Genomic DNA, 17,393 nt, shown 5'->3' on the forward strand with positions numbered 1-17,393 from the left:
AAGAAACCGATGACTTTTATAAAAAGGTGTCATGTGTGTCTCTTACTTTGCACAAAAAGTGCCAGAGATGACTTCATTTGCAGTCACTTGAAAAGTAGGGATTCTCCAATAAATGGTAAATGGTTGAAACAAATCTGAAGAAATGCATGACATACCTGTGTGTGTGTGTGTACGCATGTATGTATATATAGGGAGAGAGAGAGCGTCAATATAAACAGACTTTATTTCAATCAAGCTGTCTTTTCTATCCTTCAGGAGCAGAATGTTCTGATCATCAGCGCTCCAGAATGTAGTGTTTTCTTGGCAAGCATCACATATTGTGATGTGTTAGCTAAAAGTTCCATATCCTAGAGACTGATATATTCCTCTGTACTTGTACCTTGGGGATTCATCAAAACCTGGCATCATAAGCAGCTTTCTACTGCCACAGACTGGACAGCGAAACAATTTAAAATATCCCAGAAAAAGAAAATAAGCATGCTTAATCAGAGCTTTCTGGACAGGAAGGACATTTGAGCAAGTGAGGAATAAGCACTGCTTTTGTTAATTTGCATAGGCAGAATAGAGATTTCTGGGAAAAGGCCGAAATTACAGTCACAGAAAATGGCTGCATCTATAGAGAACGCTAAGAAGTGTTGGCAGCTTTTCCTCTGACCCTGGCCACTTTTACAAGCAATCCTATGATAGTCAGCAGGACCCACCCTAAAAAGGAAGGGGCATCCACTTGGACCCTTTCCACCTTTTCTAAATCTCGCCTGATCGAGCCAATTGAGCACTGATTGAGCAGATAAGCACATGTCATTCTCATTTCAGAAAGGTATTGGTTAGCTTGCTGCTAGCAGCTCAGTTATGTTATGATGTTAGAGGCTATGCAAGGAATGCTTTAGTCCAGCGATATGCAGTTTTTATTGCGCCTTGCATTCAGCAGGAAGATCTTTAGCTTGAATCTGTGGCCTAGGTATTCACCTTGGTATTTCTTTTGGCACAAAGTGAAGGAGTATTTGAGAGAAAATGCACAATGTGTTTCTTATGTTGTTATGAACAACTTGTTACTCTTTCTCATTAAGCTTCAGCCACTGCAGAAATATATAAATAAGGGCTGACTTCCTGTAAGACGTGTCCAAAGCTGGGACGGAATAAAAGGAGACACTTGTAAATGATAGTGCTATCGTTTGAGAAAGGGTAAGTTGAGACTGACTTTCATGCGTATTCACAGACCAAGCATCATAAAGATACCAGCATGATCTTCATTGCGGGCTTAGAGCCGGTATTAGCTTTTGAGAGGTAAGAGGATTTTGAGGGCTCGTTGGTCTAGGGGTATGATTCTCGCTTTGGGTGCGAGAGGTCCCGGGTTCAAATCCCGGACGAGCCCTTTTCTTGGTACTCTTTTCAAGTTGTTTTGAAGTTTGCGTTTCAAAACCAACATCAATTTTTTCTTTGCAGTAGTGGATAATTCTTTGCTAGAGTCTCATGCTTCAGCCCTGCCCAGTCTGAGCTAATACCAAACATCTGGTCTTGCATGGCATGTACGAGCGTTCAGCTAGGGATGTCGGGCAGGTTGCATGAAAGAAATCTAAAGCCAGAGGCCCATGGAATAGCCAGTTCGGAGCAGTTTCATTACAGAAAAATCAACTGTAGGTATCTGTTTCTGTAGTGTAGTGGTTATCACGTTCGCCTCACACGCGAAAGGTCCCCGGTTCGAAACCGGGCAGAAACAGTTGTTATATTGTGTTGGCTACAATGTTGATAGGTGCCGTTTTGCCATGGAATTGTCCAAGCCCTGAAGATTATTTCATGCAATCTCGTTCCAAGAAAGGGAATTCTCTCAAAACACTAAAGTAATCGGCGTGTGGATGTATCTGTTGGTTCTCAGACCTTGCTTTCAAAAGAGCCCTGCAATCGGTTCACTGCTCACCTAGAACAAGCATTAACATGGAGAATTGTTGGCACCAACAGGAATCTTATTTTAGTGGAGTGTTTCTGGCTTTGAGTGCAGAGGCCCTCGGCTCAATTCCAAGATGATCCTTCTCAAGGTGATGATACAAATGCATTGTCACCTTTACGTTTAATGTCAGAATCATTTATTTCCAGTTGGTGGTGTAAGAATGTTTGCAACAGTATGGCGATTTTTCCTAGCCATGCATGAATGAAAGCATATCACTCGCCTTTAGGTGTTTTTCTAATACATTGATATTTGCATCTTCCTTCCTAGCCTGCATGTTTGACTATCTTACAGGCTGCATGTAATAAGTATCACATCAGGGCCCTTCTTCTACTCAATTCACAACTGTTCTATCACGACATAGATAAGAAAGCTGCATCTGCTTTTGTTGTGTAGTGGTAATCAGGTTTACCTGACGTGTGAAAGCCCCATGCTTTGAAAGTACACAGTAACAAAGAAACCGATGACTTTTATAAAAAGGTGTCATGTGTGTCTCTTACTTTGCACAAAAAGTGCCAGAGATGACTTCATTTGCAGTCACTTGAAAAGTAGGGATTCTCCAATAAATGGTAAATGGTTGAAACAAATCTGAAGAAATGCATGACATACCTGTGTGTGTGTGTGTGTACGCATGTATGTATATATAGGGAGAGAGAGAGCGTCAATATAAACAGACTTTATTTCAATCAAGCTGTCTTTTCTATCCTTCAGGAGCAGAATGTTCTGATCATCAGCGCTCCAGAATGTAGTGTTTTCTTGGCAAGCATCACATATTGTGATGTGTTAGCTAAAAGTTCCATATCCTAGAGACTGATATATTCCTCTGTACTTGTACCTTGGGAATTCATCAAAACCTGGCATCATAAGCAGCTTTCTACTGCCACAGACTGGACAGCGAAACAATTTAAAATATCCCAGAAAAAGAAAATAAGCATGCTTAATCAGAGCTTTCTGGACAGGAAGGACATTTGAGCAAGTGAGGAATAAGCACTGCTTTTGTTAATTTGCATAGGCAGAATAGAGACTTCTGGGAAAAGGCCGAAATTACAGTCACAGAAAATGGCTGCATCTATAGAGAATGCTAAGAAGTGTTGGCAGCTTTTCCTCTGACCCTGGCCACTTTTACAAGCAATCCTATGATAGTCAGCAGGACCCACCCTAAAAAGGAAGGGGCATCCACTTGGACCCTTTCCACCTTTTCTAAATCTCGCCTGATTGAGCACTGATTGAGCAGATAAGCACATGTCATTCTCATTTCAGAAAGGTATTGGTTAGCTTGCTGCTAGCAGCTCAGTTATGTTATGATGTTAGAGGCTATGCAAGGAATGCTTTAGTCCAGCGATATGCAGTTTTTATTGCGCCTTGCCTTCACCAGGAAGATCTTTAGCTTGAATCTGTGGCCTAGGTATTCACCTTGGTATTTCTTTTGGCACAAAGTGAAGGAGTATTTGAGAGCAAATGCACAATGTGTTTCTTATGTTATTATGAACAACTTGTTACTCTTTCTCATTAAGCTTCAGCCACTGCAGAAATATATAAATAAGGGCTGACTTCCTGTAAGACGTGTCCAAAGCTGGGACGGAATAAAAGGAGACACTTGTAAATGATAGTGCTATCGTTTGAGAAAGGGTAAGTTGAGACTGACTTTCATGCGTATTCACAGACCAAGCATCATAAAGATACCAGCATGATCTTCATTGCGGGCTTAGAGCCGGTATTAGCTTTTGAGCGGTAAGAGGATTTTGAGGGCTCGTTGGTCTAGGGGTATGATTCTCGCTTTGGGTGCGAGAGGTCCCGGGTTCAAATCCCGGACGAGCCCTTTTCTTGGTACTCTTTTCAAGTTGTTTTGAAGTTTGCGTTTCAAAACCAACATCAATTTTTTCTTTGCAGTAGTGGATAATTCTTTGCTAGAGTCTCATGCTTCAGCCCTGCCCAATCTGAGCTAATACCAAACATCTGGTCTTGCATGGCATGTACGAGCGTTCAGCTAGGGATGTCGGGCAGGTTGCATGAAAGAAATCTAAAGCCAGAGGCCCATGGAATAGCCAGTTCGGAGCAGTTTCATTACAGAAAAATCAACTGTAGGTATCTGTTTCTGTAGTGTAGTGGTTATCACGTTCGCCTCACACGCGAAAGGTCCCCGGTTCGAAACCGGGCAGAAACAGTTGTTATATTGTGTTGGCTACAATGTTGATAGGTGCCGTTTTGCCATGGAATTGTCCAAGCCCTGAAGATTATTTCATGCAATCTCGTTCCAAGAAAGGGAATTCTCTCAAAACACTAAAGTAATCGGCGTGTGGATGTATCTGTTGGTTCTCAGACCTTGCTTTCAAAAGAGCCCTGCAATCGGTTCACTGCTCACCTAGAACAAGCATTAACATGGAGAATTGTTGGCACCAACAGGAATCTTATTTTAGTGGAGTGTTTCTGGCTTTGAGTGCAGAGGCCCTCGGCTCAATTCCAAGATGATCCTTCTCAAGGTGATGATACAAATGCATTGTCACCTTTACGTTTAATGTCAGAATCATTTATTTCCAGTTGGTGGTGTAAGAATGTTTGCAACAGTATGGCGATTTTTCCTAGCCATGCATGAATGAAAGCATATCACTCGCCTTTAGGTGTTTTTCTAATACATTGATATTTGCATCTTCCTTCCTAGCCTGCATGTTTGACTATCTTACAGGCTGCATGTAATAAGTATCACATCAGGGCCCTTCTTCTACTCAATTCACAACTGTTCTATCACGACATAGATAAGAAAGCTGCATCTGCTTTTGTTGTGTAGTGGTAATCAGGTTTACCTGACGTGTGAAAGCCCCATGCTTTGAAAGTACACAGTAACAAAGAAACCGATGACTTTTATAAAAAGGTGTCATGTGTGTCTCTTACTTTGCTCAAAAAGTGCCAGAGATGACTTCATTTGCAGTCACTTGAAAAGTAGGGATTCTCCAATAAATGGTAAATGGTTGAAACAAATCTGAAGAAATGCATGACATACCTGTGTGTGTGTGTGTATGCATGTATGTATATATAGGGAGAGAGAGAGCGTCAATATAAACAGACTTTATTTCAATCAAGCTGTCTTTTCTATCCTTCAGGAGCAGAATGTTCTGATCATCAGCGCTCCAGAATGTAGTGTTTTCTTGGCAAGCATCACATATTGTGATGTGTTAGCTAAAAGTTCCATATCCTAGAGACAGATATATTCCTCTGTACTTGTACCTTGGGGATTCATCAAAACCTGGCATCATAAGCAGCTTTCTACTGCCACAGACTGGACAGCGAAACAATTTAAAATATCCCAGAAAAAGAAAATAAGCATGCTTAATCAGAGCTTTCTGGACAGGAAGGACATTTGAGCAAGTGAGGAATAAGCACTGCTTTTGTTAATTTGCATAGGCAGAATAGAGACTTCTGGGAAAAGGCCGAAATTACAGTCACAGAAAATGGCTGCATCTATAGAGAACGCTAAGAAGTGTTGGCAGCTTTTCCTCTGACCCTGACCACTTTTACAAGCAATCCTATGATAGTCAGCAGGACCCACCCTAAAAAGGAAGGGGCATCCACTTGGACCCTTTCCACCTTTTCTAAATCTCGCCTGATTGAGCACTGATTGAGCAGATAAGCACATGTCATTCTCATTTCAGAAAGGTATTGGTTAGCTTGCTGCTAGCAGCTCAGTTATGTTATGATGTTAGAGGCTATGCAAGGAATGCTTTAGTCCAGCGATATGCAGTTTTTATTGCGCCTTGCATTCAGCAGGAAGATCTTTAGCTTGAATCTGTGGCCTAGGTATTCACCTTGGTATTTCTTTTGGCACAAAGTGAAGGAGTATTTGAGAGAAAATGCACAATGTGTTTCTTATGTTGTTATGAACAACTTGTTACTCTTTCTCATTAAGCTTCAGCCACTGCAGAAATATATAAATAAGGGCTGACTTCCTGTAAGACGTGTCCAAAGCTGGGACGGAATAAAAGGAGACACTTGTAAATGATAGTGCTATCGTTTGAGAAAGGGTAAGTTGAGACTGACTTTCATGCGTATTCACAGACCAAGCATCATAAAGATACCAGCATGATCTTCATTGCGGGCTTAGAGCCGGTATTAGCTTTTGAGAGGTAAGAGGATTTTGAGGGCTCGTTGGTCTAGGGGTATGATTCTCGCTTTGGGTGCGAGAGGTCCCGGGTTCAAATCCCGGACGAGCCCTTTTCTTGGTACTCTTTTCAAGTTGTTTTGAAGTTTGCGTTTCAAAACCAACATCAATTTTTTCTTTGCAGTAGTGGATAATTCTTTGCTAGAGTCTCATGCTTCAGCCCTGCCCAGTCTGAGCTAATACCAAACATCTGGTCTTGCATGGCATGTACGAGCGTTCAGCTAGGGATGTCGGGCAGGTTGCATGAAAGAAATCTAAAGCCAGAGGCCCATGGAATAGCCAGTTCGGAGCAGTTTCATTACAGAAAAATCAACTGTAGGTATCTGTTTCTGTAGTGTAGTGGTTATCACGTTCGCCTCACACGCGAAAGGTCCCCGGTTCGAAACCGGGCAGAAACAGTTGTTATATTGTGTTGGCTACAATGTTGATAGGTGCCGTTTTGCCATGGAATTGTCCAAGCCCTGAAGATTATTTCATGCAATCTCGTTCCAAGAAAGGGAATTCTCTCAAAACACTAAAGTAATCGGCGTGTGGATGTATCTGTTGGTTCTCAGACCTTGCTTTCAAAAGAGCCCTGCAATCGGTTCACTGCTCACCTAGAACAAGCATTAACATGGAGAATTGTTGGCACCAACAGGAATCTTATTTTAGTGGAGTGTTTCTGGCTTTGAGTGCAGAGGCCCTCGGCTCAATTCCAAGATGATCCTTCTCAAGGTGATGATACAAATGCATTGTCACCTTTACGTTTAATGTCAGAATCATTTATTTCCAGTTGGTGGTGTAAGAATGTTTGCAACAGTATGGCGATTTTTCCTAGCCATGCATGAATGAAAGCATATCACTCGCCTTTAGGTGTTTTTCTAATACATTGATATTTGCATCTTCCTTCCTAGCCTGCATGTTTGACTATCTTACAGGCTGCATGTAATAAGTATCACATCAGGGCCCTTCTTCTACTCAATTCACAACTGTTCTATCACGACATAGATAAGAAAGCTGCATCTGCTTTTGTTGTGTAGTGGTAATCAGGTTTACCTGACGTGTGAAAGCCCCATGCTTTGAAAGTACACAGTAACAAAGAAACCGATGACTTTTATAAAAAGGTGTCATGTGTGTCTCTTACTTTGCACAAAAAGTGCCAGAGATGACTTCATTTGCAGTCACTTGAAAAGTAGGGATTCTCCAATAAATGGTAAATGGTTGAAACAAATCTGAAGAAATGCATGACATACCTGTGTGTGTGTGTGTGTACGCATGTATGTATATATAGGGAGAGAGAGAGCGTCAATATAAACAGACTTTATTTCAATCAAGCTGTCTTTTCTATCCTTCAGGAGCAGAATGTTCTGATCATCAGCGCTCCAGAATGTAGTGTTTTCTTGGCAAGCATCACATATTGTGATGTGTTAGCTAAAAGTTCCATATCCTAGAGACTGATATATTCCTCTGTACTTGTACCTTGGGAATTCATCAAAACCTGGCATCATAAGCAGCTTTCTACTGCCACAGACTGGACAGCGAAACAATTTAAAATATCCCAGAAAAAGAAAATAAGCATGCTTAATCAGAGCTTTCTGGACAGGAAGGACATTTGAGCAAGTGAGGAATAAGCACTGCTTTTGTTAATTTGCATAGGCAGAATAGAGACTTCTGGGAAAAGGCCGAAATTACAGTCACAGAAAATGGCTGCATCTATAGAGAATGCTAAGAAGTGTTGGCAGCTTTTCCTCTGACCCTGGCCACTTTTACAAGCAATCCTATGATAGTCAGCAGGACCCACCCTAAAAAGGAAGGGGCATCCACTTGGACCCTTTCCACCTTTTCTAAATCTCGCCTGATCGAGCCTGATTGAGCACTGATTGAGCAGATAAGCACATGTCATTCTCATTTCAGAAAGGTATTGGTTAGCTTGCTGCTAGCAGCTCAGTTATGTTATGATGTTAGAGGCTATGCAAGGAATGCTTTAGTCCAGCGATATGCAGTTTTTTTTGCGCCTTGCATTCAGCAGGAAGATCTTTAGCTTGAATCTGTGGCCTAGGTATTCACCTTGGTATTTTTTTTGGCACAAAGTGAAGGAGTATTTGAGAGAAAATGCACAATGTGTTTCTTATGTTGTTATGAACAACTTGTTACTCTTTCTCATTAAGCTTCAGCCACTGCAGAAATATATAAATAAGGGCTGACTTCCTGTAAGACGTGTCCAAAGCTGGGACGGAATAAAAGGAGACACTTGTAAATGATAGTGCTATCGTTTGAGAAAGGGTAAGTTGAGACTGACTTTCATGCGTATTCACAGACCAAGCATCATAAAGATACCAGCATGATCTTCATTGCGGGCTTAGAGCCGGTATTAGCTTTTGAGAGGTAAGAGGATTTTGAGGGCTCGTTGGTCTAGGGGTATGATTCTCGCTTTGGGTGCGAGAGGTCCTGGGTTCAAATCCCGGACGAGCCCTTTTCTTGGTACTCTTTTCAAGTTGTTTTGAAGTTTGCGTTTCAAAACCAACATCAATTTTTTCTTTGCAGTAGTGGATAATTCTTTGCTAGAGTCTCATGCTTCAGCCCTGCCCAGTCTGAGCTAATACCAAACATCTGGTCTTGCATGGCATGTACGAGCGTTCAGCTAGGGATGTCGGGCAGGTTGCATGAAAGAAATCTAAAGCCAGAGGCCCATGGAATAGCCAGTTCGGAGCAGTTTCATTACAGAAAAATCAACTGTAGGTATCTGTTTCTGTAGTGTAGTGGTTATCACGTTCGCCTCACACGCGAAAGGTCCCCGGTTCGAAACCGGGCAGAAACAGTTGTTATATTGTGTTGGCTACAATGTTGATAGGTGCCGTTTTGCCATGGAATTGTCCAAGCCCTGAAGATTATTTCATGCAATCTCGTTCCAAGAAAGGGAATTCTCTCAAAACACTAAAGTAATCGGCGTGTGGATGTATCTGTTGGTTCTCAGACCTTGCTTTCAAAAGAGCCCTGCAATCGGTTCACTGCTCACCTAGAACAAGCATTAACATGGAGAATTGTTGGCACCAACAGGAATCTTATTTTAGTGGAGTGTTTCTGGCTTTGAGTGCAGAGGCCCTCGGCTCAATTCCAAGATGATCCTTCTCAAGGTGATGATACAAATGCATTGTCACCTTTACGTTTAATGTCAGAATCATTTATTTCCAGTTGGTGGTGTAAGAATGTTTGCAACAGTATGGCGATTTTTCCTAGCCATGCATGAATGAAAGCATATCACTCGCCTTTAGGTGTTTTTCTAATACATTGATATTTGCATCTTCCTTCTTAGCCTGCATGTTTGACTATCTTACAGGCTGCATGTAATAAGTATCACATCAGGGCCCTTCTTCTACTCAATTCACAACTGTTCTATCACGACATAGATAAGAAAGCTGCATCTGCTTTTGTTGTGTAGTGGTAATCAGGTTTACCTGACGTGTGAAAGCCCCATGCTTTGAAAGTACACAGTAACAAAGAAACCGATGACTTTTATAAAAAGGTGTCATGTGTGTCTCTTACTTTGCACAAAAAGTGCCAGAGATGACTTCATTTGCAGTCACTTGAAAAGTAGGGATTCTCCAATAAATGGTAAATGGTTGAAACAAATCTGAAGAAATGCATGACATACCTGTGTGTGTGTGTGTACGCATGTATGTATATATAGGGAGAGAGAGAGCGTCAATATAAACAGACTTTATTTCAATCAAGCTGTCTTTTCTATCCTTCAGGAGCAGAATGTTCTGATCATCAGCGCTCCAGAATGTAGTGTTTTCTTGGCAAGCATCACATATTGTGATGTGTTAGCTAAAAGTTCCATATCCTAGAGACTGATATATTCCTCTGTACTTGTACCTTGGGGATTCATCAAAACCTGGCATCATAAGCAGCTTTCTACTGCCACAGACTGGACAGCGAAACAATTTAAAATATCCCAGAAAAAGAAAATAAGCATGCTTAATCAGAGCTTTCTGGACAGGAAGGACATTTGAGCAAGTGAGGAATAAGCACTGCTTTTGTTAATTTGCATAGGCAGAATAGAGATTTCTGGGAAAAGGCCGAAATTACAGTCACAGAAAATGGCTGCATCTATAGAGAACGCTAAGAAGTGTTGGCAGCTTTTCCTCTGACCCTGGCCACTTTTACAAGCAATCCTATGATAGTCAGCAGGACCCACCCTAAAAAGGAAGGGGCATCCACTTGGACCCTTTCCACCTTTTCTAAATCTCGCCTGATCGAGCCAATTGAGCACTGATTGAGCAGATAAGCACATGTCATTCTCATTTCAGAAAGGTATTGGTTAGCTTGCTGCTAGCAGCTCAGTTATGTTATGATGTTAGAGGCTATGCAAGGAATGCTTTAGTCCAGCGATATGCAGTTTTTATTGCGCCTTGCATTCAGCAGGAAGATCTTTAGCTTGAATCTGTGGCCTAGGTATTCACCTTGGTATTTCTTTTGGCACAAAGTGAAGGAGTATTTGAGAGAAAATGCACAATGTGTTTCTTATGCTGTTATGAACAACTTGTTACTCTTTCTCATTAAGCTTCAGCCACTGCAGAAATATATAAATAAGGGCTGACTTCCTGTAAGACGTGTCCAAAGCTGGGACGGAATAAAAGGAGACACTTGTAAATGATAGTGCTATCGTTTGAGAAAGGGTAAGTTGAGACTGACTTTCATGCGTATTCACAGACCAAGCATCATAAAGATACCAGCATGATCTTCATTGCGGGCTTAGAGCCGGTATTAGCTTTTGAGCGGTAAGAGGATTTTGAGGGCTCGTTGGTCTAGGGGTATGATTCTCGCTTTGGGTGCGAGAGGTCCCGGGTTCAAATCCCGGACGAGCCCTTTTCTTGGTACTCTTTTCAAGTTGTTTTGAAGTTTGCGTTTCAAAACCAACATCAATTTTTTCTTTGCAGTAGTGGATAATTCTTTGCTAGAGTCTCATGCTTCAGCCCTGCCCAATCTGAGCTAATACCAAACATCTGGTCTTGCATGGCATGTACGAGCGTTCAGCTAGGGATGTCGGGCAGGTTGCATGAAAGAAATCTAAAGCCAGAGGCCCATGGAATAGCCAGTTCGGAGCAGTTTCATTACAGAAAAATCAACTGTAGGTATCTGTTTCTGTAGTGTAGTGGTTATCACGTTCGCCTCACACGCGAAAGGTCCCCGGTTCGAAACCGGGCAGAAACAGTTGTTATATTGTGTTGGCTACAATGTTGATAGGTGCCGTTTTGCCATGGAATTGTCCAAGCCCTGAAGATTATTTCATGCAATCTCGTTCCAAGAAAGGGAATTCTCTCAAAACACTAAAGTAATCGGCGTGTGGATGTATCTGTTGGTTCTCAGACCTTGCTTTCAAAAGAGCCCTGCAATCGGTTCACTGCTCACCTAGAACAAGCATTAACATGGAGAATTGTTGGCACCAACAGGAATCTTATTTTAGTGGAGTGTTTCTGGCTTTGAGTGCAGAGGCCCTCGGCTCAATTCCAAGATGATCCTTCTCAAGGTGATGATACAAATGCATTGTCACCTTTACGTTTAATGTCAGAATCATTTATTTCCAGTTGGTGGTGTAAGAATGTTTGCAACAGTATGGCGATTTTTCCTAGCCATGCATGAATGAAAGCATATCACTCGCCTTTAGGTGTTTTTCTAATACATTGATATTTGCATCTTCCTTCTTAGCCTGCATGTTTGACTATCTTACAGGCTGCATGTAATAAGTATCACATCAGGGCCCTTCTTCTACTCAATTCACAACTGTTCTATCACGACATAGATAAGAAAGCTGCATCTGCTTTTGTTGTGTAGTGGTAATCAGGTTTACCTGACGTGTGAAAGCCCCACGCTTTGAAAGTACACAGTAACAAAGAAACCGATGACTTTTATAAAAAGGTGTCATGTGTGTCTCTTACTTTGCACAAAAAGTGCCAGAGATGACTTCATTTGCAGTCACTTGAAAAGTAGGGATTCTCCAATAAATGGTAAATGGTTGAAACAAATCTGAAGAAATGCATGACATACCTGTGTGTGTGTGTGTACGCATGTATGTATATATAGGGAGAGAGAGAGCGTCAATATAAACAGACTTTATTTCAATCAAGCTGTCTTTTCTATCCTTCAGGAGCAGAATGTTCTGATCATCAGCGCTCCAGAATGTAGTGTTTTCTTGGCAAGCATCACATATTGTGATGTGTTAGCTAAAAGTTCCATATCCTAGAGACTGATATATTCCTCTGTACTTGTACCTTGGGGATTCATCAAAACCTGGCATCATAAGCAGCTTTCTACTGCCACAGACTGGACAGCGAAACAATTTAAAATATCCCAGAAAAAGAAAATAAGCATGCTTAATCAGAGCTTTCTGGACAGGAAGGACCTTTGAGCAAGTGAGGAATAAGCACTGCTTTTGTTAATTTGCATAGGCAGAATAGAGACTTCTGGGAAAAGGCCGAAATTACAGTCACAGAAAATGGCTGCATCTATAGAGAACGCTAAGAAGTGTTGGCAGCTTTTCCTCTGACCCTGACCACTTTTACAAGCAATCCTATGATAGTCAGCAGGACCCACCCTAAAAAGGAAGGGGCATCCACTTGGACCCTTTCCACCTTTTCTAAATCTCGCCTGATTGAGCACTGATTGAGCAGATAAGCACATGTCATTCTCATTTCAGAAAGGTATTGGTTAGCTTGCTGCTAGCAGCTCAGTTATGTTATGATGTTAGAGGCTATGCAAGGAATGCTTTAGTCCAGCGATATGCAGTTTTTATTGCGCCTTGCCTTCACCAGGAAGATCTTTAGCTTGAATCTGTGGCCTAGGTATTCACCTTGGTATTTCTTTTGGCACAAAGTGAAGGAGTATTTGAGAGAAAATGCACAATGTGTTTCTTATGTTATTATGAACAACTTGTTACTCTTTCTCATTAAGCTTCAGCCACTGCAGAAATATATAAATAAGGGCTGACTTCCTGTAAGACGTGTCCAAAGCTGGGACGGAATAAAAGGAGACACTTGTAAATGATAGTGCTATCGTTTGAGAAAGGGTAAGTTGAGACTGACTTTCATGCGTATTCACAGACCAAGCATCATAAAGATACCAGCATGATCTTCATTGCGGGCTTAGAGCCGGTATTAGCTTTTGAGCGGTAAGAGGATTTTGAGGGCTCGTTGGTCTAGGGGTATGATTCTCGCTTTGGGTGCGAGAGGTCCCGGGTTCAAATCCCGGACGAGCCCTTTTCTTGGTACTCTTTTCAAGTTGTTTTGAAGTTTGCGTTTCAAAACCAACATCAATTTTTTCTTTGCAGTAGTGGATAATTCTTTGCTAGAGTCTCATGCTTCAGCCCTGCCCAATCTGAGCTAATACCAAACATCTGGTCTTGCATGGCATGTACGAGCGTTCAGCTAGGGATGTCGGGCAGGTTGCATGAAAGAAATCTAAAGCCAGAGGCCCATGGAATAGCCAGTTCGGAGCAGTTTCATTACAGAAAAATCAACTGTAGGTATCTGTTTCTGTAGTGTAGTGGTTATCACGTTCGCCTCACACGCGAAAGGTCCCCGGTTCGAAACCGGGCAGAAACAGTTGTTATATTGTGTTGGCTACAATGTTGATAGGTGCCGTTTTGCCATGGAATTGTCCAAGCCCTGAAGATTATTTCATGCAATCTCGTTCCAAGAAAGGGAATTCTCTCAAAACACTAAAGTAATCGGCGTGTGGATGTATCTGTTGGTTCTCAGACCTTGCTTTCAAAAGAGCCCTGCAATCGGTTCACTGCTCACCTAGAACAAGCATTAACATGGAGAATTGTTGGCACCAACAGGAATCTTATTTTAGTGGAGTGTTTCTGGCTTTGAGTGCAGAGGCCCTCGGCTCAATTCCAAGATGATCCTTCTCAAGGTGATGATACAAATGCATTGTCACCTTTACGTTTAATGTCAGAATCATTTATTTCCAGTTGGTGGTGTAAGAATGTTTGCAACAGTATGGCGATTTTTCCTAGCCATGCATGAATGAAAGCATATCACTCGCCTTTAGGTGTTTTTCTAATACATTGATATTTGCATCTTCCTTCCTAGCCTGCATGTTTGACTATCTTACAGGCTGCATGTAATAAGTATCACATCAGGGCCCTTCTTCTACTCAATTCACAACTGTTCTATCACGACATAGATAAGAAAGCTGCATCTGCTTTTGTTGTGTAGTGGTAATCAGGTTTACCTGACGTGTGAAAGCCCCATGCTTTGAAAGTACACAGTAACAAAGAAACCGATGACTTTTATAAAAAGGTGTCATGTGTGTCTCTTACTTTGCTCAAAAAGTGCCAGAGATGACTTCATTTGCAGTCACTTGAAAAGTAGGGATTCTCCAATAAATGGTAAATGGTTGAAACAAATCTGAAGAAATGCATGACATACCTGTGTGTGTGTGTGTATGCATGTATGTATATATAGGGAGAGAGAGAGCGTCAATATAAACAGACTTTATTTCAATCAAGCTGTCTTTTCTATCCTTCAGGAGCAGAATGTTCTGATCATCAGCGCTCCAGAATGTAGTGTTTTCTTGGCAAGCATCACATATTGTGATGTGTTAGCTAAAAGTTCCATATCCTAGAGACAGATATATTCCTCTGTACTTGTACCTTGGGGATTCATCAAAACCTGGCATCATAAGCAGCTTTCTACTGCCACAGACTGGACAGCGAAACAATTTAAAATATCCCAGAAAAAGAAAATAAGCATGCTTAATCAGAGCTTTCTGGACAGGAAGGACCTTTGAGCAAGTGAGGAATAAGCACTGCTTTTGTTAATTTGCATAGGCAGAATAGAGACTTCTGGGAAAAGGCCGAAATTACAGTCACAGAAAATGGCTGCATCTATAGAGAACGCTAAGAAGTGTTGGCAGCTTTTCCTCTGACCCTGACCACTTTTACAAGCAATCCTATGATAGTCAGCAGGACCCACCCTAAAAAGGAAGGGGCATCCACTTGGACCCTTTCCACCTTTTCTAAATCTCGCCTGATTGAGCACTGATTGAGCAGATAAGCACATGTCATTCTCATTTCAGAAAGGTATTGGTTAGCTTGCTGCTAGCAGCTCAGTTATGTTATGATGTTAGAGGCTATGCAAGGAATGCTTTAGTCCAGCGATATGCAGTTTTTATTGCGCCTTGCATTCAGCAGGAAGATCTTTAGCTTGAATCTGTGGCCTAGGTATTCACCTTGGTATTTCTTTTGGCACAAAGTGAAGGAGTATTTGAGAGGAAATGCACAATGTGTTTCTTATGTTGTTATGAACAACTTGTTACTCTTTCTCATTAAGCTTCAGCCACTGAAGAAATATATAAATAAGGGCTGACTTCCTGTAAGACGTGTCCAAAGCTGGGACGGAATAAAAGGAGACACTTGTAAATGATAGTGCTATCGTTTGAGAAAGGGTAAGTTGAGACTGACTTTCATGCGTATTCACAGACCAAGCATCATAAAGATTCCAGCATGATCTTCATTGCGGGCTTAGAGCCGGTATTAGCTTTTGAGAGGTAAGAGGATTTTGAGGGCTCGTTGGTCTAGGGGTATGATTCTCGCTTTGGGTGCGAGAGGTCCCGGGTTCAAATCCCGGACGAGCCCTTTTCTTGGTACTCTTTTCAAGTTGTTTTGAAGTTTGCGTTTCAAAACCAACATCAATTTTTTCTTTGCAGTAGTGGATAATTCTTTGCTAGAGTCTCATGCTTCAGCCCTGCCCAGTCTGAGCTAATACCAAACATCTGGTCTTGCATGGCATGTACGAGCGTTCAGCTAGGGATGTCGGGCAGGTTGCATGAAAGAAATCTAAAGCCAGAGGCCCATGGAATAGCCAGTTCGGAGCAGTTTCATTACAGAAAAATCAACTGTAGGTATCTGTTTCTGTAGTGTAGTGGTTATCCGTTTGCCTCACACGCGAAAGGTCCCCGGTTCGAAACCGGGCAGAAACAGTTGTTATATTGTGTTGGCTACAATGTTGATAGGTGCCGTTTTGCCATGGAATTGTCCAAGCCCTGAAGATTATTTCATGCAATCTCGTTCCAAGAAAGGGAATTCTCTCAAAACACTAAAGTAATCGGCGTGTGGATGTATCTGTTGGTTCTCAGACCTTGCTTTCAAAAGAGCCCTGCAATCGGTTCACTGCTCACCTAGAACAAGCATTAACATGGAGAATTGTTGGCACCAACAGGAATCTTATTTTAGTGGAGTGTTTCTGGCTTTGAGTGCAGAGGCCCTCGGCTCAATTCCAAGATGATCCTTCTCAAGGTGATGATACAAATGCATTGTCACCTTTACGTTTAATGTCAGAATCATTTATTTCCAGTTGGTGGTGTAAGAATGTTTGCAACAGTATGGCGATTTTTCCTAGCCATGCATGAATGAAAGCATATCACTCGCCTTTAGGTGTTTTTCTAATACATTGATATTTGCATCTTCCTTCCTAGCCTGCATGTTTGACTATCTTACAGGCTGCATGTAATAAGTATCACATCAGGGCCCTTCTTCTACTCAATTCACAACTGTTCTATCACGACATAGATAAGAAAGCTGCATCTGCTTTTGTTGTGTAGTGGTAATCAGGTTTACCTGACGTGTGAAAGCCCCATGCTTTGAAAGTACACAGTAACAAAGAAACCGATGACTTTTATAAAAAGGTGTCATGTGTGTCTCTTACTTTGCACAAAAAGTGCCAGAGATGACTTCATTTGCAGTCACTTGAAAAGTAGGGATTCTCCAATAAATGGTAAATGGTTGAAACAAATCTGAAGAAATGCATGACATACCTGTGTGTGTGTGTGTACGCATGTATGTATATATAGGGAGAGAGAGAGCGTCAATATAAACAGACTTTATTTCAATCAAGCTGTCTTTTCTATCCTTCAGGAGCAGAATGTTCTGATCATCAGCGCTCCAGAATGTAGTGTTTTCTTGGCAAGCATCACATATTGTGATGTGTTAGCTAAAAGTTCCATATCCTAGAGACTGATATATTCCTCTGTACTTGTACCTTGGGGATTCATCAAAACCTGGCATCATAAGCAGCTTTCTACTGCCACAGACTGGACAGCGAAACAATTTAAAATATCCCAGAAAAAGAAAATAAGCATGCTTAATCAGAGCTTTCTGGACAGGAAGGACATTTGAGCAAGTGAGGAATAAGCACTGCTTTTGTTAATTTGCATAGGCAGAATAGAGACTTCTGGGAAAAGGCCGAAATTACAGTCACAGAAAATGGCTGCATCTATAGAGAACGCTAAGAAGTGTTGGCAGCTTTTCCTCTG

The 17,393-nt window shown here is 41.6% G+C and overlaps 12 non-coding genes across 12 annotated transcripts; all 12 read left to right on the top strand.

Annotated features, from left to right (window-relative positions):
• The first annotated feature begins 1,300 nt into the window (after positions 1 to 1,300).
• On the top strand, positions 1,301 to 1,372 carry TRNAP-UGG (transfer RNA proline (anticodon UGG)). The gene has a single exon. It is a non-coding gene; the product is annotated as a tRNA-Pro (tRNA).
• A 272-nt stretch (positions 1,373 to 1,644) lies between these two features.
• TRNAV-CAC (transfer RNA valine (anticodon CAC)) lies at positions 1,645 to 1,717 on the top strand. The gene has a single exon. It is a non-coding gene; the product is annotated as a tRNA-Val (tRNA).
• A 1,972-nt stretch (positions 1,718 to 3,689) lies between these two features.
• Positions 3,690 to 3,761, top strand: TRNAP-UGG (transfer RNA proline (anticodon UGG)). Its single transcript has one exon. It is a non-coding gene; the product is annotated as a tRNA-Pro (tRNA).
• Positions 3,762 to 4,033: 272 nt separating this feature from the next.
• On the top strand, positions 4,034 to 4,106 carry TRNAV-CAC (transfer RNA valine (anticodon CAC)). Its single transcript has one exon. It is a non-coding gene; the product is annotated as a tRNA-Val (tRNA).
• Positions 4,107 to 6,076: 1,970 nt separating this feature from the next.
• TRNAP-UGG (transfer RNA proline (anticodon UGG)) lies at positions 6,077 to 6,148 on the top strand. The gene has a single exon. It is a non-coding gene; the product is annotated as a tRNA-Pro (tRNA).
• Positions 6,149 to 6,420: 272 nt separating this feature from the next.
• TRNAV-CAC (transfer RNA valine (anticodon CAC)) lies at positions 6,421 to 6,493 on the top strand. Its single transcript has one exon. It is a non-coding gene; the product is annotated as a tRNA-Val (tRNA).
• Positions 6,494 to 8,819: 2,326 nt separating this feature from the next.
• Positions 8,820 to 8,892, top strand: TRNAV-CAC (transfer RNA valine (anticodon CAC)). Its single transcript has one exon. It is a non-coding gene; the product is annotated as a tRNA-Val (tRNA).
• A 1,979-nt stretch (positions 8,893 to 10,871) lies between these two features.
• On the top strand, positions 10,872 to 10,943 carry TRNAP-UGG (transfer RNA proline (anticodon UGG)). Its single transcript has one exon. It is a non-coding gene; the product is annotated as a tRNA-Pro (tRNA).
• Positions 10,944 to 11,215: 272 nt separating this feature from the next.
• Positions 11,216 to 11,288, top strand: TRNAV-CAC (transfer RNA valine (anticodon CAC)). Its single transcript has one exon. It is a non-coding gene; the product is annotated as a tRNA-Val (tRNA).
• A 1,970-nt stretch (positions 11,289 to 13,258) lies between these two features.
• On the top strand, positions 13,259 to 13,330 carry TRNAP-UGG (transfer RNA proline (anticodon UGG)). Its single transcript has one exon. It is a non-coding gene; the product is annotated as a tRNA-Pro (tRNA).
• A 272-nt stretch (positions 13,331 to 13,602) lies between these two features.
• On the top strand, positions 13,603 to 13,675 carry TRNAV-CAC (transfer RNA valine (anticodon CAC)). The gene has a single exon. It is a non-coding gene; the product is annotated as a tRNA-Val (tRNA).
• A 1,970-nt stretch (positions 13,676 to 15,645) lies between these two features.
• TRNAP-UGG (transfer RNA proline (anticodon UGG)) lies at positions 15,646 to 15,717 on the top strand. Its single transcript has one exon. It is a non-coding gene; the product is annotated as a tRNA-Pro (tRNA).
• The last annotated feature ends 1,676 nt before the right edge of the window (positions 15,718 to 17,393 follow it).

The sequence above is a fragment of the Triturus cristatus genome, chromosome 8 (assembly GCF_964204655.1).
Source record: "Triturus cristatus chromosome 8, aTriCri1.1, whole genome shotgun sequence".
Classification (NCBI taxonomy): Eukaryota; Metazoa; Chordata; class Amphibia; order Caudata; family Salamandridae; genus Triturus; species Triturus cristatus.